The following is a 23751-nucleotide window of genomic DNA, read 5'->3' on the forward strand; positions in this document are numbered from 1 at the left end:
TAGCTACCTGAAAATTTTAAATTAACCCAAGGAGGAAATGGTTGAATTGTTAGCCAAAATGCAAAACAAAACAAAACAAAACAAAAAACAACAAAATCCTTTTCTTTATAAATACAATAATGCTAGAGGAGAAGAGTTTGCCAATGAGACCCTCCCTGTGAGATGAGAAGAGCCACCCCCCCACCCCAGAGATTATGGAAGGGATAGCCATGGCACCATTATCAAAGGTTGGGCCACTGAACACATTAAACTTCTAAGTCCACCTTATTTCTGCAGAGGAAATCATGCTGGCCCAAGGAGACATTAAGGAAAACAAACTCATTTGCTCAGCAAACATTTGCTGCGTCCCTGCTAGGCTGTCAAGTACTGGGCTAGGTGCTAGGGAAAAAAAGAGACATTTCCAAATATTCCCAGACTCAGGCACTTCAATTTCATATCTGTTGAAAAAAAGGCAAACTAACATAATTGTACTTAAATCTTAATGGATTTTCTGGACTTGTTTGTATTGCCTACTACAGCTATGGCTCAAAGAATGGCAGAATCAGGGGAGCATCACTGTGTGTACTTGTCTTTCACTTAATTATGGCCAAAGTTAAGCCTGTTGAGACTGAACAGGAAGGCATGTGTACTCAAGGACTAAAAGTAAAAGCATTAAGAAAAGTTGTAAGTAGGAAACTTAGTGAGAAAGAAGACTCAACGTATAGTGTGGAGGGGTAGTCCCAAATGGCAGCCGTCAGCTTGAAGGAGTTGTGTGACAGGCCAGCAGCGGAAATGAATTGCCCCAAGATAGAAGAAAGGTGGCTAAGATGATCTCTTGTAGGTTTCTATCCTCTCTCTGTCCACAGAGGTTAGAGATGTTTCTGAGGTAGTAGGAATATTTGCTTCCACTGAGTGCCAACCACAAAGACTTGGGGCATATTTCAAATGAGAATGCTGATATGAGCAAAATATGCCAGGGATGGGACAAAGCATAACTCCATTAGCCCAATTTAATGAAAGCTACATATATTGAAAAATGGAAAATATATTTGTCTCTGAGAACAAGGGACTGACTATATGCATAGAGAGCAGCTGTATTGGGGCGCCGGGGTGGCTCAGTCATTAAGCCTCTGCCTTTGGCTCAAGTCATGGTCCCAGGGTCCTGGGATAGAGCCCCATATCAGGCTTCCGCTCAGAGGGAAGTCTGCTTCTCCTTCTCCCACTCCCCCTGCTTGTGTTCCCTCTCTTGCTGTGTCTGTCAAATAAATGAATAAAATCTTAAAAAAAAAAAAAAAACATAGCCATATTCCTGCTGGCCTGCCTTACCTGCTCCCTGAGCAGTCGACACGCAAACAGAGCCGAGGCATGCGATCACATATGAAATGCATATGCGATCTTGTGAGCTAGCTCCTGTTAGACATTTACAAGTAATGTTGGCTGAAGGAATTGGATATAAATCTATAAGGATTTTTAAGTGGCCGGATGTTTTAATCTTGTGTTTTTGTTGAAATGAAGAGGAAAAACATGTGGAGATCTGGAAATCACTTAAAACTGTGATTTGGGGATCCACTGTGGTGGTGGTACAGTGGTGGTGGTGGTGCGTGCATGTGTGTGTGAGAGAGAGAGAGAGAACAAAAAGATTTAAAGGGCATTTGACACAGTGATTTGGATATCACAGACACGAAGATGCTATTATTTTGAGGTTGGAGTTCTGAAGAGTAAAAATCCAACCATTTTAACACCAACAAAAAATAGCATAAGAGTTTACAACAATTTAAATAATGAATCATGGAATACTATATCAAAAACTAAAAAAAAAAAAAAAGAGTTTACAACAATTTCATTCATTATTTAGCAGGAAACTGTTTATGCCTCTTATACAAAGTCTCATACTCATCCTAGCTGCCAGTGGTCATTAGTATGAACATTACAATCTTTAGTCTAATAAAAAGGGAAGGAATGAATAAACTACCACCAGAATTAGATTAGGTCTCCCTGTTATTCACTCTCATGGCATCCTATTTATTTTCCTTTTAGTATTTGTCACAATTGACTTTAATAATTATTCATGAAAAATCTGTGTCTCTTGTATTAACTTTGAAGCTCCAGGGTGGTTTAAACTTGTTCACGGCTATATCCCAACACCTGCACAGTGTCTAGGACATTATAGGTCTTCAAATATTTGTGAATGAATGAATGACAGGGTAAGTATCCAGGGTAGGCATATCAGTGATGATGTGAGGAAAGGTCGGGAGTGATAGGCAGCTCAGGAATAAGATGAGGGTCAAGAATCAGGAGTGATATCCCAAGACAGGGTGAGGGGTACCTGTAATAAACATGATTGGTAACGTAAAAGAAAATCGGACACTTACACATGTTTTTTACTCATCTATTTTTAGAATGAAAGTATATAGTAAATCATGCTTTTTGTATTTTCAGCCCCAAATTCTAAAGTATATCTTGTATTCTCTGTGTTAAAACGTTGGTAGCATTTTTTGGTAGCAGTTACTTGAGAATGTTCACTTTGTGATAATTCACTGAGCTGGTCACTCTTGATATGTGTACTTTGCTGCATGTGTGTTATATTTCAGTACAAAGTTTACTTTAAAAGATGTTGATATTTTGTTAACATATACCCATTTGCAGCTAGTCCTTTGTAAAGTTCTGACTTTTAATTCAAATTTAAGATCTCTAAAGAAAGACTGCCCATCCTTGAATTGCACAAATTAGATGTGTTCCAATAGTGTATTTTTGTTTCAGTATAATGTTTATTTGGCCCAGTACCTAAGAAAACACTGAACTTCCACTTTAAAGATCCCACTTGCTCCAACACTGAGGAATCTTTCTTCCCAGCTGGCATCCTGGGATGGACAAAGTGAACCATCCATGGGGCACAGTCAGCATTGTGCCTAGGGCCATAAGGTCTTTAGGAGCTCACAAACTGTTTAAATTTTTTTTTTAATTAGAAGGGAAAAAAAGAATGTTTAGGTTGAAGGAAATGTTTTAATATATTATATTAACACATTTGTTTTTATACCAGTTGAAAAATAGAGTTTTGAATATTTTTATGGAGAAAGGGACCTACACAGCCAAAAATGCTTAGCACCTACAAAAGTTATAATGTTGGCCCTGGGGAGGAAATGAAGTAGATAGATCAAGCCAATTATCCTAAGCAAGTTATGGTCTTGGAGGGATGAAATCCACTAGGTCTTCTCCAAATTAATCCACATACCAACCTAGCCCGTACTAGCAATTTTTATTTTACGTAACTGTAAATCAGGTTTTTGATTTTTATTTTTTAAATGTTTTGAGAGAGAGAGAGCCTGTGCATGTGAGTGTGCATGTGGGTGGGAGGGGCAGAGGGAGAGAGAGAATTGTAAGCAGACTCCACACCCAGCACAAAGCCAGAGCAGGGCCTCCATCTCCCGACCTGAGATCATGACCTGAGATGAAATCAAGAGTGGGATGCTTAACTGACTGAGCCACCCAGGCGCCCCAAATCAGGCTTTTTAAACGGAAAACTTTAGTAAAGATTATCATTTCTACTTTGTTAAAATCTTGAAAGCCTTTTTTAGAGCTAAAGACTGAACTTGCTCTGATACTGGAGTGAAGAATGCTTAAAAATGCATTAACCATAATTCCCTTTCTAACTTAGTTCTTCTATTATTTTTTCCTTTTTATATATGTCTCAACTACATATTTCCCCATTATTAAAATACAACATGTGTGAATTTATATAAATGTGAATGTCACATACATGGCAATTTCAGGAAATCCATTTTTTAATTTGTGGCTGTGATAATCTCTGTCTCTGTCTCTTCTTATCTTGTCCTACCTCCACTGGATGAAAGGTATGACAACTCTGTGTTGTAATGGCTTAAAGAAGAGTAGCAAACACAAAGGAGAGATACAAGGTCCAGCAGAATGTCAAATGGAAGCCATAAATTATAAGCATAATTGAAAGATGGTCATCATTAAATATTCATTTAGTGCCCATTTGAAAAAAATATTATTTTAATGCTTTCTGTAGGCCAGGAATGGTAATGAAGTCCATAGAAACGGGACGTGTTCAACATCTGGCTCACTTCCTTCACTAATAACCTGCTCAGTGGAGGATGAAGTCAACAGTCCTAGGAGATTCCACTCAATTGAAGTAGAGAGAGCTATTTTGAAAAGGTTCAGTGTTACTCAGCCACAGACAAATTAACAAGGCATGCCATAGCTGAGAAGGATTTACTCACTATGGACAACTTTAAATAGCCTAAAATAATCATCAACTGCTTTAAGCTAGCAGGCAGTGCTTGAGAGCATTAGAGAATTGGGTGTTTGACTGGTTAACATTGCCATAAGGATTTGGAATGAAATAAATGGAAAATCTAGGACATGATACTATTATAATATGGGTTTCAGTAACTGGCTGATGTTATGTGATGTATACTTACTGCAGAGATGCTTCTTCTAAAATTTAATTCGAATTATAGAATAAGGAATCTCTTTTCTATGTAATGCAGGCAATCCATACCTCCTCTTGAATGCAGAATATCCATTTTTACCTTAACCTTAATTTGGACACCCAAATTTACAGTTGTGTGCATACATTTTAGATATTTATAGATGATTTTTTTCAGGCCTGTCAATATCTATCAACTTAGAAACCCAGAGGAGGCCCTGGTCCCATCACACCAAACACTGAAATATACCTTAATATCTGTATCTATTTCACAGTTACCATTTATGTTCTTTAAGGTCATTTTAATGATCTGAAACTGTACTGGTCCTTGGAAATGCTGACTGAGCTTCTTCAGGCTCCCAAAACATCTTCTGAATTTGGCTGCCTATTTTTGCCTAGTGGGACCACTTTGAATTCTGTGAATCCAATTTTAATTTAAATTAGCTTGATTGTGGGCTTTCTGATACTCTTAGTTGCATAGTTTTAATTATTCATATTAAGTAAAGAGCTGAGTCAAGGAAAAGCTGGTAAAGAAGATAGATACTTTTCTTGAACAAAACAGAAATATAAGGAGCTTCTCCCAGAGGTAGCCAAAGCTAAAGATGTCCACTTAATCTGACTCTAGATTAAACAAGCATGCTTTTGAACCTGCGTTCAGTGTTGGATTCCTCTTTCTCCTAAAAAAGTGATAGAGCAGAGTGAGGTTTTCCTCCTTCCTCTAGTCCTAACACTTACTAAAAACTGAGAGGGAAAAAAAGCATTTATAAATGCAATCCCAGGCAGAGGAAGAAAAAGACTGTTTTCCCATCATGGGAGACCATCTTGAGGCCCAGTGTTGGAAGTATGATTATTTTGATAGTCCATTGGCAGTATTCAATGATCCCTGCCTCACCTTAGCTTTTCATCCAGTGTGGAACTGAATGGAACAAAATAACAGAAAACTATACCTGAGACTGAGGAGAAAATGTGAAAACCTGCGGAAGAAAAATAATGCATTAGCTGAAGAAAGAGGGAACAGAAGAGTCCAAGTCCAAGAAGGTGCAAGAGAGAGAGCCTTGCGATGTTCCCAGTGCCTTTTCCAAAACTCCCTGGTCTTCTGGTGAACAAAGGATAATTTAAAAAGAGCAGAGAAGCCACTTCCAGACTCCACCATATGTTTTCCCCACCTCACCAATGCCTCACAATTCCTGTGCACCCACTTTGGGTTAGTGACGAGATTCTTGAGCCTGAATTTAAGGTTTGCATGTTCTTCTAGACTTCACGTGGGTGAATAACCAGCAAACAGGCAAAGTGGTTTAATAATCAACCCTACTAGAACTCTTTTCCAACTTTAAGGAGTAATGCTAAGGTAAACAAATTTCAATTTATCCTATTTAACCTAAGCAGTCTAAGGAAAAGGATAAATAGCTCAATTTTCTTTTCTCCGTATACAGTATCAAGTCTTTCTGGAATGATATTAGTCTTATGCCAGAGTCTAGGTATTTTGGAGAAAACATATAAATATAATAATTTTAGGGCCTTAAGATACAGGTTCAGAGGAAGCACTAATTCCAGGCTAAGGGGAGGGACTCCTTGGACCAACAAAGCAGCTGGAGAAGCAGGGATCCCAAGTTTGAGTTATAATACTTTTTTTGTTGGCTGCATGGGATTACAGGTATTCCCTAAGGTGGATTTACCTCTCCCTTAGTGTGTGCTCATAATAACATAGAAGGAAGGAGGAGCTTTGGCTTGATTGTATAACACAGCTCTTGTGCAGGATAATAGGATATGAGGTCCCCCACTGCACCACAATTACAAATAAAAAACTGTACCAGAACCCAGAGGGATTGAAATCACAATGGAAATTTGAAAATAAGAGGAACTGAGTAATCCATCCAACTAACTCTCCCTTTAAATAGCCAGTTTGGTCTAATCTGAAGACTGATGTGTCCTACAGATTAATTATAGATGCTGAAAGCTAAATGAGCCTGTGGCAACTACAGTTGTCCGGGGCCTGGTATTATTTCTAATACTAGGATGATTTTTATATCTTGTTTGAGTGAGATTGCTCATCAGGGAAATACATTGTTTTCTTTATTTTTTTCTAACTGCATTTGTATTTTGAGTAGGTGATTTATTTACCAATTTCAATATTAAAAACATACAAAAAGACATGTAATAAAAACTCTAGCCTGCCCCCCAGCTCCCTATCACCTTTCCCTTGAGGCCACAAGAATTATCAGTTTCTCACATAGCTCGCGAGAGATGTTTTAAACTTATATGAGCAAGCATTTATTAGTCTCACCCTTTTTTTGCATAAATAGTTATATACTACACACACTGTTTGGCATCTTGCTTTAATATCATATATTTTGAAAATCATTCCATCTCAGCACACAAAACATTTCCTCATTATTTTTAAATGACTGCAGGTTGTTCTGATCTATGAATGTACCATTCTATGTTTCATTTCTCTCATATTGAGTGACATTTAAGTTGCTCCAATCTGTGACTACTACAGCACTAATGCTTTAATGAATATTTTTCTACATGCATTATTTTGTATGCTGTGAGTACATCTGTAAAATAAATTTCTGGAGAGAAAAATGCTTGGTCCTAGTACAAATGCCTTTGTAGTTTTGATAGGTATTGCCAAATTACACTCCATGGAAGTTGTAAAAATATATGCTCCATCCCTCATTGACGAAGTTATTAACTGTTTTGACATTGCTGGTCTTGCATATGAAAAATAGCATCTCCTTTTGGTTGCATTTTGCATTTGTCTTCTTATGAATGGAGCTGAGTATCTTTTCATATGTATAACAATACGTGCATGTCTATTTCTGGGACATATTATGCCATCCAGATAAAAAATAGATTTGTGTGTCACCCTCATTCAGGTTATGGGATTACTTTTTTGGTTAATGCAGACAACATTAGTAGTCTTAGGCAGAATGTTGTTCAAACATACAGGATCTCTGGTCCCAAAATAACTGCTTAGGGAATAGATTTCACAATTAGAATTGTCTATGAGAGGGAGCATAGTATGAATATAAAATGAGATTTCTACCTTGCTCCAAACAATGGCCATAATGAACTATTGAATAAATGACTTAAGTCCCAGATCAAAATCCTCACCACTCTGAAATGTGGGCAGGTTTGGGTCTCTTCATGGAAATCCCCTTTTGGGACCAGTCTTAATGGACCCAGCCTTTGTGGTGCTATCTTCCTAGTCACCTTCCTCCTGGCAGATAAGACCAAGGGATAGGGAAAAGTGAAGTGAAGGAAATAAATTTGATCAATAAATCAAATCACCCTCCCACTCCAGCTATATACTCTGTCATAACTACCAGAAAGATACTACAAATGAAGGACTTGGACATTTCTTTGTTGAAGCCCAAGTGAATGTAAAAGTGAAGTTTACTTGTTTACTGGATTTATAAAAAAATGTATGATTCATGAAAAGAGAAACAAAAATTTTGGAAAAAATAATACAAATATGAGGTTCCTCACGTATTAAATTAGATCAGGGATTCATGACTTTATGATTCACCAAAAGATATTAAGTAAAAATGAAAATTTCCTTTGACCAAATAAAAGGCAAGTTTTGGTTAGTTATGGGGGAAAAAAAGGAATGCTTAAGAGCCTAAGAAAAACTGTATGTGGAACTGAACAACTACAAAAAAAATATAACTTTAAATTACTAAATTATTTGATATTAAGAATTTCTACTTGATAAGAGTTTTACTTTTCCAGTGTGGGTCCCCAGTCATGTTTGTTCTTATGATAAGTTAATCTTGATCACGCTGTCATTATGATTTAATTTATGCAAATTTCCCTGGTCACAACTATCTATGGGACCTGGAAAGCAAAGCCATCCATCCATATTTAGGGCATATCTGGAAACCAGAGCATTCACAAGGCTCTCTGTACAAACTAAGAAAACTTAATTCCCATTACCAGAGACCAACTATAGACTTCAATATTAATGACATTTAATCACACACCTAGATAGCATCTATAGGTGGAGACAGCTTTATGGAAGCTGTAAGGCTTCCACCATAGCTACTGGGGAAATGAATTTATATAGAAAAATAAACATTAATGATAAGTGGTGTGTACAGAACCTAAATAAAGCCTTGAGGTGCCTGATATGAGGACTAGAGTTCATCTAACAATGCCCGACTATAAATTAAATGTTTTTATTAACAGGCATAACATATGTTGGGTAATTGAACATAATTTTTAAAAAAACAGGCATAATATTCTGTAAGCATTTGCTAGCACCCTAAGTGGTAGAGATTTCAAAATAAATTTCATTTTTAAAATACCAAATATAATATACATATTATATATATACATATACATATATATATCAGTATAATCTAATTAAAACAACAAATGGAAAAGTCCATAGAAATTTTAAGAATCAGACCCTGAAGAGTAAATTAGAGAAAACTAGACTCTTTTAAGTCTCTACATAGAGCTAAGTAGGATTTGGACATAAAATCTGCCTAGATTTTACTAGGGCCATCCAAACTTTAAAAATTCCATGGAAAAGGGGCACCTGGGTGGCTCAGTCAGTTAAGTGTCTGACTCTTGATTTCAGCTCAGGGCATGATCTCAGGATCATGGGATTGAGTCCCATGTTGAGCTCTGCACTCAGGGGGAGTCTGCTTGAGATTCTCTCTCTCCATCTGCCTCTATCCCTCCCCCTGCTTGTGATCTTTCTCTCTCTCTCTCTCTAAAATAAATAAAAATCTTTTTTAAAAAATCCATGGAATGAGGAACTAGGTCAAGTGAGAATGTCTCGTCCACATCAGTCAGCTTAGCTTTAGGGATAGGGAGACTATTTAAATGAATGCACAGTGCTATGGTATGGTTTGAAATGTATAAATCAGTCAACATTTAATTGTGGGTCAAATTTTGTCCATGTTCAAGAGACGGAGGTTGTTGATTAGAAATAGTTAGCAAAAGAATAAAGCTTTATCTAGTGGACTTACAAAGTAGAACAATTTTCAAAATACATTGTTAAGACCTCACCTCCCAAGACTATGCCTTTAGTTCTGGAGTATGATTTTTTCCTTTTTTATTAAAGTATGACGGAACTACAGAAAAGTGCACAAATTAGAAGTATATATTTTGATGAGTTCCCATGAATAGAATACCTCCGTGTAAGTACCCCTGAAATCAAGAAATAAAGTATGACTACCATCCCTGAAGGCTTCATGTCCTCATGCAATTTCTAACCTCCTCCTCCTCTGCAGCAATCTGATTTCTAACACTATAGGTTACTTTTGACCTGGCTTTTTGCGTTATAAATGGAATTGTAATCATTTATTCTTTTGTATCTGGCTTCTTTTGTTCAATATTATGTTTGTGAGTTTCCTCCATGTTGTTTCATGGTCTTGTAGTTCGTTTATTTCATTTAGGGTATAATTTTCTTAGGGTATAATTTTATTAATAGCATCTCAAGTGTGTAGAAAGAAGTGAGATCTGCTGAGAATGGTACAAGAGCCACTTGCAAGCCTTGGTGGGACCAATACATTTTTGATCTTCCAATCAATACACTTGTCAGCACTATGTTTATATATACACTAGTCTCCAGTGACCTGTTTTACTCTTCTGGTTGGAAGTAAAAAATCACTGCAGGATAGACAGAAATATCTGGTTTTGCTCTAGGAGACCATTATTGCCTATTCAACTACTCCTCTATCTATGGGAAAAGACTTAGCAGTTCTAACAATTGCTCAAGAAATGAGTGGCAATGTAATTAAAGCATCTAATGTTAATATCAGTAACCCTCGGAGGACCACACCTTCAGTTCAGAGACCCTAATTAATAGTCTAACTTTTATAAGAGGAAATGTTGCTTTTGAGAATGAAATTATAGTATTTGGATAGAAATCACAGAGTATCACACTTGAACTTAGTGGGATCAGAAAAAAATAGGATCTATTTCAGTTTGTAAGTCATCTTAATCTGTATCTTACATTTATATAAAATGGAGACGACATAGAGGTGAATGCTAAATGAACACAACAATGAAACAAATATATGTAATAAATTAGTAGGCAATTTAAAACTTGTGAATGGATGACCCTAAACTGCTGAGGAGAATGCACTCTTGCCTAGCAACCCTCAGCTTTGCTGTGATTGGGCTGGGTGCCTATTTTTAGTTGTCTCTGCTACTGAGCCAGATGAATGCCACCCCCTTCTTTCACTTTGCTTTGGATAATGGCCAAATACCAGGATTTACTACTCTTTAAATAGATTGCTCCCATCTGTTCACAGTCAATAGGAAAAAATTGAGATGTGGTATATGCCATGGTCTCTTGGCCATTCCTGCCATATCAGACTGAGAGAGGTTTAAGCTATTTGTCATGTGACTTTATCTCCTTCTTTTTTGAACATACAGTACTGATAAAACACCATTAAGATGGTATGTTATAATAGAAAATAATCTGGGGCACCTGGGTGGCTCAGCCATTAAGCGTCTGCCTTCGGCTCAGGTCATGATCCCAGGGTCCTGGGATTGAGTCCCATGTCGGGCTCCCTGCTCAGGTGGGAAGGCTGCTTCTCCCTCTCCCTCTCCCACTCCCTCTGCTTGTGTTCCCTCTCTCACTGTCTCTCTCTCTGTCAAATAAATAAATAAAATCTTTAAAAAAAGAAAATAATTTATATAATTCATAGTGGGAAATAAAATAAAAGCATGGGATTTTTTTAATGTTTCTGTCTTTCACAATATCCTAAGAATTTTTACAGGTAGCTATTTTGTGCTCTCTCTATTATAGAATAGAAAACAGTCTCTCATTGTCCCAAGTGAGAAAGGAAAAATGGTGACTGGCTGTAGTGTATATTCATCTTTCCCTAGATTATGCTAGGGTAACAAATAACCCCAAAATATCAGTGGCTTACAATAACAAAGTTGATTTCTTGTCTACATTATACGTTGCCTGGAGATCAGCTATGGCTTTGCCCTGCTCTGAGTTCTAAGGTAAAGGAATAGCCCCTACCTGGAACATGCCATTCTCATGGCAAAAGAAAAGGAACAATGAAAGAACTTTAAAATGGCTCTTAAATTTATTATTTCCCAAATGTTGCATACATCACCTATGCTCATATTCCTTTGGCTAAAGCAAGTCATGACAAGTTTGACAGCCAAAGGGCAGGAAGAATAGTACTTTTACAGGAAGGAGTACCAAGGAGAAGCCTGGTGGACAAGAGCCAGATGGAAAGAGTCACGGACATAAATAATCCATTAGAGCTAAAATCTTTGTCAATCATCTTGGGTATGAAAGAAAAAGGCAGTTTATCTCAAGAGGGAGATTCTGTGGTGAGAACCACTCAGAGCATTTGACCATAAATATCCTTTTCTTGTCCACCCTCTCCTTCTGAAATAGTTGGGTGGTGAGACAGTGAGGAAATTTTAACTGAATTCTGACTAAATCTTTAAAACAAGGAGAATGAGCTAGCAAGCAGAATCCTGAGAAGCCATGAGCAAAGAATCAAATTATTCCATTTTTTTCTTAAGAAAATGAAGGGACTTGGTTTTAAAACGCTTCTGACTGAGAGTTATCTTTTATTATTTTTTAAGGTTTTATTTTATTTTAAGTAATCTCTTACACCTAATGTGGAGCTCAAAATCAAATCCTGAGATCAAGAGCCACATACTCTACTGACTGAGCCAGCCAGGCACCCCAAGAGTTATCTTTCAGTATGCTGAACCTTTCACTGGCTTTCCTGCAGGAATAACTTAGAAATTAACTTGGACCCTCACAAGAAACAAATAGCTGCTCCTCCATCTTTTTAAATCCCTTTAATACAATATTCCCCTTAACAGAATAGTCACACATCTGCAACCTCTGGGCTTTACTCTTAGAACTACAACTTCTGATAAAAAAAAATAAACAAACAAAACTGATCTTATGTTCTCCTTCCTCCGTGGTCCCTTGGAAAGGATTCATTCATACAACATGGCTCATGTGTCCACTCATAAACCAATCCACCATGCCCAGGAATAAGGAAGAGGTCACAGGCGTAAGAGCGTATGACTGTCTTTGAACTCAGTGCCTGTAGCTGGTCTTGCAGCTTCTTTCCTGGCTCTTTTTACAGGAATTTATTTCAGATGTTCTTTTCTGTTTCTTCCTACATTGTATTGCCTCAAGTGATTATAAACAACCTCAAATGTGATTGCTGGAGATCCAGCTCCATTTTCTTGACCAGTGTGTTAGGATGAGGACACACCCATTCCTTATAATGAAAAATTTTCTAAAAAAAATCTCAGAACATTGAATATACTGAGAAAATATCAAAACTAAAACAAATGACCCCATATACTCATTTTTAAATTTATTCACTTACTTATTCATTACTCACTCATTTGTGCATTCATTCAGCAAGTATACATTGAACACTTTAATATACCAGACACAGAGCTAGATGAGTTATGATTCCTGTGAACACAAAAAATGTGACCTCATTTTCATGGTGATTAACCCAAGATCAGTGTATCTCACTCCTTTTGAAATTCTAAGTCCTAATTTTGGAGAAGTGGCTAGGAACATAGTCTAACAACTCACATATTCTTGTGATGTAGTCATTTGGAACAACTTTTTAATAAATTAATTTGGAAAAATATATCAAGAGTTGAAAAAAGTTTGTTTAATTGGACCTAATGATTTGTATTTAAGGATTAATTCTAAAAGAAAAATGCTCAAAGGATGAGTTTTGTACCACTATATTTATTATAACACCTTAGAAACCACCTGACTGTATAAAAATAAGGGAATGGTCAAGAAAATTGGGATATCAATTAAATAAAATATTATGCAATTATTAAAATGACATATGTAAATATCGGTAATGTTTCTGTTAAGTGGCAAAACCAGAATACAAAAAGATCAAATCACCATGTTGGATATTATTTAAAATTTAATATATAATCCAAACTGAACAGCAAACAAAAATACAAATAATTATGTTTACTGTTAATATGTTCAATCACAATGTGTTTAATCATATTGTTTCCTTAAATGACATCTTGTGAAACATCAAGCCAGTAATATGTAGGTTTTAGGTATATTAATTTATTTTGGTTTTGTACCTTTTTATAAAATCACAACAGATTTTTCTTGGTGGTAATAATGCAATTAACTATTATATTGGAGTGATATGAGCTGCTATAACAAATTTGTCCCCCAAATTTGTATTAGGTCAAATACAATAGAAGCTCCTTTGTTGCTCACATAACAGCCTGACTTGAGTGTTCTGATTGGTGGGATGATCTCTACACACAGTTATCTGGCACTCAGGCTGCTGGCTGCCCTGCCATCTCTAAGAATTTCAAGATTACTTTGGTGTTTGTCATCTCAGTGATAAAAAGAAGACTGGGGAGTGGGGGAAACCCATGGAGGTTTTTATGGAACAAGCCTCAGTCATCAATTCTGCCCACATTCCATTGGCTAAAATCCAGGCATCTGTAAATACCTGATTGCAAAGGAGACTGCAAAACAAAGATTTGGTGTGTTCCTAGAAGAGTAAAGTAATTTTCTTGAGGATGTAGCAATCTCTGCGCAAACCCCAAGTTCATTTGGTTCCAGATAATGGTTTCCTTACACATTTTCTTGATAATGTGTGTGTGAAATAATTGGTTGTGAGTTGAATTGCAATAAGACCTAGCTATATTAGAGAACCTGCTGTGTCAGGCACTGCTTTGTGTGTGTGTGCATGTGTGTGTGTGTGTGTGTGTGTGTGTGTGTATCCACAAAAACCTGGACACAAATGTTTATAGCAGCTTTATTCACATTTGCTAAAACTTGGAAGAATTAAGATGTCCTTCAGTAGGTAAATGGATGAACAAACTGCAGGACATTCATAATGGAATATTCTTTAGCCATATAGAGAACTGAGCTATCAAGCCAGGAAAAGGTATGGAGGAAACTTAGATACACATTGCTAAGTGAAAAAACCAATCTGAAAAGACTATATGCTATATAATGCCAACTGCATGATATTCTGGAAAGGTCAAAACTATGGAAACAGTTAAAAGATTAGCAACTTCCAGGAGTTTGAAGGAAGGAGGGAAGGACAAATAGGTGGAGCACAGGGGATGCTTAGAGCCGTGAAATTATTCTGTATGATACCGTAATAGGGGATAGTTGTCATACATTTGCCAAAACCCATTGTTTACACAGCATAAACTATGGACTTTAGTTAATAATAATGTAATACTGGCTCATCAATTGTAACAAATGCACCACAGTGATGCAAGTAGTTAATAATAGAGGAAACTGTGCCTAAGAGGGGAAGGATGAATAGCCATATTGGAACTCTCTGTACTTTTTGCTAAATTTCTATATAAACCTGAAAAGCTCTTAAAAATTGTCTATTAATTTCTAATACGGAATGACAATAATTTGACTCTTATTAGCTCTGAGTCTGTTTCTTAAACAGTCAATTAAATGTTTCCCATAGTTGGGGCACCTGGGTGGCTCAGTTGATTGAGTGTTGGGCTCTTGATTTCAGCTCAAGTCACTATCTCAGGGTCTTGAAATTGAGCCCTGCCCTGGGCTCTGCACTCAGCACGGAGTCTGCTTGTCCCTCTCCCTCTCCTCCTCCTCCAGCTTGTGTTCTCTGTCTCTCTCTCACTAAACTAACAACTAACTAAATAAATAAATAAATGCATAAGTAAAATCTTTAAAAAAATGTTTCCTGTAGTCTATTTTATACTTTCTCTGGTAAACAGACAATATTCTCTGCCCAGATTTGTCTGAGCAAATTCTGTCAGGGAATGAGTAAAGGGGATGTCACTTTGGTCCCCAGAGCTGGAATAAGGTAACTCCTCTTGAAACTTCAAGTTTATTCACAAAAATTAAAAGGAAAGTATACTTATTTAGATGGAGCAAATGCAAAATGTAAGTCAAAAATTAAAATTCTTAAGTAACATCAATTTATGAATTTATGAATTTACTATCTAGGAAATTAAGAGAAAAGCTCCACTGAATTTAACCCACATTGTAACAAACTGAAGCAAAATCAAACCTGTAAAATGATTCTGTGGCTATAAAGTCATTTTATCATAAACATCCTTTTGTAGGTGGTTAGATTTCAGCTAGTTTCACACTAGTATTTGACGAAGTATTATCATTGCTGTACCCTTTTTGAAAAGTCATTTTTGGAAAACTCTGCCTTTATTAATGCTAAAATTGCACCTAAAAGAGGTCTTCTCATGTTTGCTGCTGCTTCTACTAAAAGTGTGGAATTTCTGTTGAGTTCATTAATCAGATCTGGGTGAATTTCTCCAAATTTAGATTTTTCTCACTGATGAAAAGTGTAGGAAGGAGCCTCATTTCTCTGAATAATGCATTTGGCACCAATATTTTTAATATCTTACAGTGAAATAACATCACATATATTTGGGGACATTCCCTTGTATAGTTTGGAAGACTTGGTCTCTCTTCAGTTCTAAGCTCATATACCTGCCAGGAAGAAATCTCAGACTGTTTCCATTCTTGGTGGTACCTCTCTGTATGCCGATCTGTTCCTATCTTTTCCTGTGCATTTTAAACTTGATCCTTCAGATTCCAGATTCCTCCAGGACTGTTTCTTATATACTTTTATAGCTCAAGTACCTAAGTCATAGTATGTGTTTAAATATATATATATATATATATATAGTTGATAATAACAGTACTTAACTTTTTGAATTCTAAGAAACATACTCTCCATGTATTTTAAGAGTTGAGATTACCATTGAAAAATTCAGTATCTTGACTTACTGAAGAATCCTGGCATCTTTATGGCATTGAGGTTTGAAGATGCTGGAATCTCTAAGAAATAGTTCCTTAAGGTTCAATTTTAACTAGGTCGTAATCTGTCACATTAACATATAGAATTGAGAGGCTCAGGAATAGCAATACAAAATTCTAAGAAATTCCTTGGAGTTGACCTCTCAGATTTAATCCACTTTAAACAATGTTAATCCATTACTCTGTTGATAATGATATAATAATTTGCACTTGCTAAGAACCAGACAGTATGCTACTATATTATATTTATTACATGTTATTATATAACAATCACTATATAAAAATAACTATTAACTTCCAATGACTTCTTTTACTTGAATAAAACCCAAACTCCTTGCCAGGGACTCCTAGACCCCCCTCAGTGTCATTTCATACCCCTCCTCCCTGCTCTTTGTGTATTAGCTAAGTCACCTTTTTAAGTGTCTTCAATCATTGTACTGAGATCTTTCTAACTTCAGCACCTTTGCATATGCTGTTCCTTGTGCCTGGAATTCCTGCCCTGTACTATTCACTAGCTCACCCCTACTCGTTCTTTTGGTTTAGTGTACCAGTCACTTCTCCTGAGTGGCCTTCTGTGATACTTTCCCAAATCTAAGTTTAGTCCCTCTTTTTACTGTCTCTCATGAAGTACTTATTCTTGTCCTCTATTATCATTCATCAACATTTGTGATTATTTATTTCGTTATATATTTGCATGTATATCCCTATCTCCCTCACTAAACCATGAGCTTCAGGAGGGCAGGGGCTACCTCTAGTTTATGAAAGACACTTACTATTATCTACTGAGTGGACAAATTCATACATCAAAGAGAAATTACAGTTATATCATTAAAACATGATACTTTCTAACTTATAATATTAAATAACTTAATTACAAAATAGTTATCCCAAAAATTTTATTAAAAACCTATTATCTGTCTAACTACAATAGCCTCTTGCCTTTTCTATAACTTAAACAATTTCTAAAATAATTTCTTATTTCTTATTTTAAAGTGGTGGTTATTTTCCCATAGAATTAAAAACCATCTGTGAAGCAATCCTTTGACTTTGTCACAAGGGGAATTGAAGAAAATATTCAGAATATCAAAATGAAATACTTCAAAACATCAAGGTAGAAACAGAAATGGTCTTGTGGAATCATTTTATCATAAACATCCTTTTGTAGGTCATTAGATTTCAGCTAGTTCTAGAAGGCCTTCTCCAAATATTCCTACACTGAGATCTCTAGTTTAACAACAACAAAAAAACTTCACAGCACTCATTTTTGCAATTATTATATAAAACTTTGAATTTATATTTTTCATTTCTTATCTAACCAAATAGAAGTAGTACTTGTTCTAGAAAGTAGAGGCTGTTTCTTAAATTTCTTTATACTCTCCCCAGTGCAGTGCAATGCACGAGGATTGTACATTAAATACTTGCTAAATAAATTAACTCTTAATTATTTTATTGCACTGAAGAGTCCAATGCAATGACTAGCAAATAGTTTTGACTCTGCTGTTTTCTCTAGAAGTAGAAGATAATTACAGAAAAATGTGTGGAGTTTGCACAGAAAGAAAGAATTTTCTATGGGGGCTTGATATGTATTGAATATCAATTATGTGCCAGACTTTTTTAATGATATTTATCTCATTTGATACTCCCAATAACCTTATGAAATTTGCACTATCGTTATTCTGCCATAGAAGGAACCAAGTCTGTTATTTTTGAAGACCAACTAGCTAATAAGAGTTGTAACTGGAACTCAAGTCCAGACCTATCTGATTCCAAGGCTGCTCTGTCTACTAACCCATCATACTTTGAAGAACCAAAAAACAGAAATGACTATATCATGGGGAATGGGGAGGAGGTGGGTGGTTGGAGAGGAAGGAAATAAAAAGGGAGGAAATAGAGCCTAAATTTATAAATGAAATAGTAATCTAGAGAGAAAAGCTGTGACTTTTCATTTCATTTCTGCTGAGAGTAAGATTACACGATCAGACAATAATACAGTAATCCTAGGAACAGAACAATTGCTAAGACCATGGGCCAACTGATAGAGCTGCCTGTGAGTATCTATGTATCAGGAAGAGGTTCCCATAGTGAGATCCCAGGGAAGGGAAGGCAGAGAGGAGTGATCTATCAGTGGTATGCCAAGGAGCTGGTTGGCAGGCTGGACGGGATGGGCAGTGTTCTCTGCCTCTCAGGCTGCTGTGAACCAAGGGAGGGACTCACTGAAGACTGGGATGTTAAGGATAAGACCAGTTTGGGATTTTCTTTTGTTGTTCATACAACCATCAATTGACTTGAAGCTTTTTATTTATTTTTTATGAATGTTATAAAGCTTTTTAAATGTATTTAATAAATTTTATATTTATTAAATTTTTTTTAATGTAGCAGTAAGGCCACTAAAAGATTTTAAGTTCCTGTTCTATAGGTCAGATATTCTCAGCTCACAGGAGAAAGAGGAAATTATGCTAGCACTAGCTGATAAAAATGATTATTTTTGAGCTCACAAGGAGGTACACTAATAAAATTTTCATTCATATTATGTGTCCTTACATATGAATAATGAATATATGGATAAATGAAACATAAAGTAAAATTCCAAGAAAGTACAACTCTCAGGCAGCAAGGTTAATATTTGCAAAGATGCTTAAAATCATTTACAGGGAAGTCTCAGTAAGGAAAAAATATAACTCAAAAAATTATCTGGACAAGTATTCTTTCTGAGTTTCACTGTGAAAATGCAGAATTTTTATTTAACTTATTTCAAGAATCATTAGAAGTTGAAAATATCAATTCAATCGCTCTCTATATTCATTGTTAGAATAAAAATTGAAGAGCTGTCATTTCTGCTCTTTGTATAAGTCACTGTGAAATTCTTCAGAACATACTTCAGAGATCATGATGTTACTGTAGATATTACCTTCATGATCTCAAATAACTTGCCCATAATTAAAGTATATGGTTTTTAAATTTTATACATATTTATATTTGTTTTTGTTTCAAGTTTTTATTTAAATTCTAGTTGGTTAACATATAGTGTCATATTGGTTTCAGGATAGAGTTAGATGTTTCTGAAACTTTTATTTCTCTTTAAATATTTCTTGTTTACTTCAAACTTTTAAAAATGTGTATAGTTTTACAAGACTTTTTCTGAACTGCTCTAAGCTATTAGAGTATGACATTTTGGTAATGACTTTTTTATATGGAACTCCGTGCTGGCAGTAAACAAGAAAATGGAGGAGATGAATTTAGAGCTGCAGAATTTATCTACTTACTGGAGAATCCAAATGTCTGAAGCAAAATGAAAACGAGATGTCACCATAAGTCCTGCTCTACCGCTTCCTGAAGACCTTACAATGGACTTTTTCCGAAGTGTGTTCTAAGGAAGAGTGCTGCTGTAACAAGTGGGTGTTACTCAAACTTCAGCGATAAAGAAAAGCCAGGGGAATGCTGCATATTAGATCCGCCGTCTATGAGAGTCCCCAGGCTCTGTTAGCTTAGTAGAGACTCCAAAAGGTGCTGAAGTGAAGAAGTTTGTCTTGTGATGCCTGGTGTTTCCTAACTTATTAAACAACAAAAATCTTTTCTTTTCCAGAGAGAATGTTGTAGTTTCCTTCAGACCTCAGAGTCCAGGGAACAAACTTTATAGGAAATTGTTATACAGGTTTCATATGAGTCAGGGTTGTCCAGAGAAACAGAAAGTGAGAGGAGGGAGAGGAAGGTGGAAGGGAATAGAGGGGGAGGGAGGAGAGTGGGGGAGAGAATGAGAAAGTAGCTCATGCAGTTAGGAAGGCTGAGAAGCCTCATGATCTGCCATCTGCAGGCTGGATCCCCAGGGAAGCCAGTGGTATAATTCAGTCTAAGTCCAAAGACCTGAGAACCAGAGGAGTCAATGAAATAACTCCCAGTCTGAGAGCAGGAGATGAGATGAGATGTCCCAGCTCAAGCACTGAGGCAGGAAAAAAGGGCCAAGTTCATCTTCCTCTGCCTTTTGTTGTATTCAAGCCCTCAGTGAATTGGAGAACTCCCACCCACGTTGGGTTGGTGGGGGGCAGGCTACTTTACTGAGTCCAGGGATCTGAAATGCTAATCTCATCCAGAAACACCTCACAGACCCTCTGAACAATGTTTTATCTAGGCACACCATGACTCACTCAAATTGACACAAAAAATTAACCATCACAGAGTTTAATTTGAGGTCTACAACACGAACAACAAAACAAGCAAAAAATCATAACAAGGATAAAAAAGGGTTAAAACAACAATAACACAAACTTCATTTAAAACCTATTATGGCTCAAATACTTGCATGGTTTTATGTGCCAAAGCTATTTATACTTTTTAGAAAGAAAGAAGTCCCCAAATTGTGAAAGAATTCACCGTTATTCTAATTGGGCTTAGCTTGACTCATTATTAAAAACTTCACTGTCATTATTAAGCTATGCTATGGGTTTGATGGATGTCCCACATATCTTTTCACACAGACATAATAGGGTTTCATACTGTGTAATTTTCTTATATGCAAAGAGTGACCCATGGCGTAAAGGAGTATTTTCTTTCCAAGTGTCTGTCTTCCCAGATTCTATTTATTCTCATCAAGCTTTTGACAAATTTTCACACGAGTGTGAAAACACGTATCACAACCAGTATCATCTGAACGGAATGAGCAAGCAAGCACTGCAGCTGTCCAACGCCTTCATCAGCACAAAGCAAGATAAAGTTTGACCTGAACTTTCACACTCTGTTCCACTCTCCTTTTCCATGATGTCAGTCAGGCTCTGAACATACAAACACATGCAGAAATTGACATTTTGCTGCCAACAGTGAATCTAACAAAAAAGAAAGCCAAGGGAAGATATGCTATCTTTCAGATCATGGCCCCAAGGAATGCCTGTTGTGAAAGTATTTATGAAAAGGTCAATGATTATTTGTATTTAAATTTGGGCAACTGGGCAATTAATCTAGTTGAAGGGAGAAAGACTTGCAGAGAGGAATGGGTCCATGATAAATGTTTTAACCAATGTTATTTGAAGATGTTTGTGAATAAAGAGCCCAAATCTTATGGGTCATGAACCAATCAGATCACCTTGATTGAGCTCTAGAGAAGAAACCAAGTGGCATAGCAATCTGGGAAATGAACACAATCAATGTTTTTTTGTTTTGTTTTGTTTTTGTAGTGGTGCATGCTTTGACACGGCTTCTTTCTGAGGTTGCACTCAAAATAGATAATCCCAACGCTCTGCATCAAAACTAGTATTTTTTTAGATATAATTCTGCATTGGTTTTGTTATTGTTCTATAAAGAGGAAAAGCAGGGTGCACCTGGGTGGCACAGTCAGGTAAGCACCTGACTGGGTTTCTGCTCACGTCGTGATCTCAGGATCCTGGGATTGAGCCCCACACCCGCTCTGTGCTCAGCATGGAGGCTGCTTGGGACTTTCTCTCCCTCTGGTCCGGGTCCCCGCCCCTCTCTCTAAAATAAATGGGTGAATCTTTTAAAAAAAAAAAAAAAGGAGAGAGAGAGAAAGCAAAAGAGAGAAAAGAAGGAGGAGAAGGAACAGAAGGGGAAAAGAGGAAGCAGAAGCAGTGGGGGAGAAGGAAAAGGAGGAAAGAGGGAAAAGGAGGTGTCCTTCCTGGTAGCAAAGTAACAGTCATGAAAGTAAGTTTTAATGTCTACACACCATGCCCTAAAAAGAAGCAATCTTTCCTCCGGAGGCTTACCCTTAAAAAGAGGGAAATATCTTTACAGACAACCCCAGGAAACCTTTCATTACATCTCTCTCTCTTTTCTTTTTTCCAATGGATCTCATGCCTTATCATGAGGACGTTTATTATCAGCTCCTTTGTTGCCAAGGAAGCAGTCAGCTTCCTTTGAAGTACTTGGACACTACGGGAGAGATAAAAGCATGGGGACAAAAATCTCAGCATTATCAGGAGAGAAGGAAGCAGGAAAAAGATGCTGGCAACCAATATTTTCCCTTAAGGCTAAATTTTTTTCAAAAAGAAATCTTATAATAGTAATATTTGTATCCCTGTGTATTGTTCAATGAATTAAACAAAGAGGCCATCAGACCGAGGTGGCTCTAAAGCAGTGGCAGCCTATAACCCAAACCTCAGCTTGTAAATGCCTCAGGGTTATGAAATCAAAACCAGTCACAAACAGCAAACTAGACTTTAAGCTACAGCCAATCAAATCATTTCCTTTGTTCCGGCACCTGCTCGGTTTGCCTTTTCTCACTCCTAACCACTTCCGGTTTGACGCTGCCCAATTGGAATTAAGCTTTGCTCAAAATAAACTCTTAAAAATGTTAATATATCTCCGCTTATCTTTTAATAGGATTTATTTCCTTTCCTTTTCTTAGTGTTTTTTTTAATTTTTTAAAAATTTTTTTAAAGATTTTTTTTTTAAAGATTTTATTTATTTATTTGAGAGAGAGAGAATGAGAGATAGAGAGCACATGAGAGGGAAGAGGGTCAGAGGGAGAAGTAGCCTCCCTGCTGAGCAGGGAGCCCGATGCAGGACTCGATCCTGGGACTCCAGGATCTGACCTGAGCTGAAGGTAGTCGCTTAACCAAATGAGCCACCCAGGCGCCCTCTTAGTGTTTTTTAAAGACCCAGTTGACTTCAGCTGTGCCAGAGGGACCCAGCTGACATTTGTTTGCTTTTTAAAAAAATATACTTGAGCCAGAGTGTTAAGGAAGGAACAGTGTGGTGCCAGAAAGATGGCGGCAGTGACGAGGGAGGAGGTCGGTGTTGCTTCATCAGCCACTCTTCCCCCATGACGTAGAATTTCCCCTTGGTCATGGAATGTGAGTTCTTGCTGTCCCAACATTCAGTCATCCTTCTGCTCGTCATATCACCATGGTTTTTCCGAATGAACCAGACTGTGAGGTTACCTTGGACGACCCAGTCTGAAGCTCTGCAGGTTCCAACATAATATAGACTTGGTCAATCAAAGCATCACTTTCTGCTAGCCTCAATAATTGGCTTAGGGACAGGCATGAAACCCAAATTTGGCCAAACAGAACCCAAAAATCAGCCCCAACATCTTTTTCCATTTTGGCAGATTACCTGGCTGCTTATAGCCTAGAATAAGCCGCCAATGTGGCCACTCTATAGAGTTTTCCTGATTATAAAACTAATATAAACTAATACAAAAGAAAGTACAGTCATCAGGCTGAAATAGACAGTGACTGGTGAGCCTGATGTGGTTGTTTGGATCCAGTTATGCATAAAATTAATGTCCCTCTGAGCTTTACAGTTGTATGACCCAATGCATTGCCTTTCTTAAATTACAGTTGAGCCTCCGACTTTTACCAGAGCTCACTTTCCACTGCTAAACTTTGGAAGTAAGTGTTTTATTTCATTAAATAAGCTTCCTTGTGCTTATCCTTTGGCATCGCATTATTTCTTTCTTAGCAGCCGCTGAATCTTTTTGCACAACAAAATACCAATTAATAATGAAAGAGGAAAAGGACTACTCCCTCCACACAAAGCTTTCTTGATTTCCCCAGCTAGAAATTATCTCCCTTTCCTTTAAATTTCC

At 36.9% G+C, this 23751-nt stretch overlaps 1 long non-coding RNA gene across 1 annotated transcript in view; it reads left to right on the top strand.

The window, feature by feature from the left end:
* Positions 1–19577, top strand: part of LOC141372834 (uncharacterized) — a 31326-nt gene extending 11749 nt beyond the window's left edge. The window contains exon 3 of the long non-coding RNA XR_012378296.1: positions 19428–19577. This is a non-coding gene — a long non-coding RNA (uncharacterized lncRNA). The remainder of the gene's footprint in view (positions 1–19427) is intronic.
* The last annotated feature ends 4174 nt before the right edge of the window (positions 19578–23751 follow it).

Source organism: Callorhinus ursinus, unplaced genomic scaffold, assembly GCF_003265705.2.
Source record: "Callorhinus ursinus isolate GAN/ISIS: 27379988/994484 unplaced genomic scaffold, GSC_fseal_2.0 scaffold5, whole genome shotgun sequence".
Lineage (NCBI taxonomy): Eukaryota > Metazoa > Chordata > Mammalia > Carnivora > Otariidae > Callorhinus > Callorhinus ursinus.